Genomic DNA, 1,661 nt, shown 5'->3' on the forward strand with positions numbered 1-1,661 from the left:
GGGATTTTCAGGTCGGTATGCAAATAAGCCACTCCCGGATGTCTCGGGGGTTCGATTCGGTTTAAAGTTATTGCTCGCGTCGGTCAGAATCATCGTCGTTGAGAGAATCGTTGCCGACGGCACGTCGTCCCGCCGCCGCCGGCACGTCACACGGCGAAAGAAAGCGATTTGGATTATTGTTGACGGCGCTTTCGTGCACCATGTCGAGGGATCAGCTCGCAAGAAGGAGAATACTGGAAATATACTTTCGTGAGAGAGCGAAACTCGCGGATTTACTCGACGATGCGCGAGGTTTAATCATATCTCGCTCGTGCTCCGCTCGAGCGCACGAAGCCCGCGCGCGTGTGATATAAGAGAGCAAGACGATCGGAACTAATTACAAGATAAATGGATGCCGTGTCGAGTCGAGTCGAGAGTCTACGCGAGATAAGAGAGGACGAGGAAAAAGTAGGAAAGAGCGAGACGGAAGGGACGAACAGCTACTTGAATGGTGATCAATGGTCGGCCAGATGGAAAGGACGGTATATCGTCATTTAATGTTTCTAATCGTTGACGTTAGTCGCTTCATCAGTTCATTAAAATCTTTAGAAATTGAATTATACCAATTCAATTATTCGACACCGACTTGTTTAAAATGCACACGATAGGATAATTGATGGCTTTAAAATAAAATGATACCAATGATTTATTCTAGTTTAATTTATATTTGTCTCGATTTATTCAATTTCAAAGGAACATATAATTTTAAACATTCACGTTTTCTCGTTCTTTCTTTTCTTCGTTCGATGTGGCACTTTCTTAATTTCTTACTCGATCGACACGAGCAAAGGGAACGAATTTAAAAGAAAAGACATGCGATACCACGTTGATTAGCGCGTCTCGTAGACAGCTAATCCCTTATAGCAGCACCCTCCGCGGCCTGTAAATGAATATTGATCACCGCGGGCGAGATGGCCCGCCACGTTGGAAAGAATCGTATCTCGAAACCGCAAGCGAGTGCCTCTAAATGGGAAATCAAACGGAGCGATCTCCGCCAACGTTGACGTCGCCACTGCGCCCGGTAATGAATAAAAATTATAATTACGTTTCTCATCGTCGTGGTCGTCGTCGGGATGAAGGGAGAAAAAAAAGGTAGTTAATCAATCACGAGTAAGGGACTCTGAGACGGGGTTTCGTCTTTCCCATCGTCGTCTGTCGCCCCTTTCCTATGCCAGCCCTCCTTACGGGTTTGCTCGACGAATGCCATTCGCAGACCGCGGAGATTCTCAAAGCCCCGCGGATGATTATAAATTCTCGTTCGTGCAATTTAATCCGCTTGTCGGATTTACAAGTTTTCCTCATGTAGAGATTTCTGGGTGTTATTTATTCAAAGTGTTATTAAGATTTTGTTTATTACAGTAAGAATGAAATAATCTCAGTAATATTGTTCTACAATCACATAAATTAAAAATTTAATAAGAATAAAGATATTTAAATAGCCAAGTACAATTACTGTTATTTTAAGAAAATTGAAATTAAATTATAAATAAGTGTGGGAGTTAAAAAGACTGATTATACTTGGAGCGTCGCTTTTCTTCAATCCGATCTCCATCCTTTTGATTGATCATAAAATATGACGCAAAGAATGCTGTTAATATCTTTTTTATTAAATTTAAAATTAT

The sequence above is a fragment of the Atta colombica genome, unplaced genomic scaffold (genome assembly GCF_001594045.1).
Source record: "Atta colombica isolate Treedump-2 unplaced genomic scaffold, Acol1.0 scaffold38, whole genome shotgun sequence".
In the NCBI taxonomy this organism is placed as follows: Eukaryota; Metazoa; Arthropoda; class Insecta; order Hymenoptera; family Formicidae; genus Atta; species Atta colombica.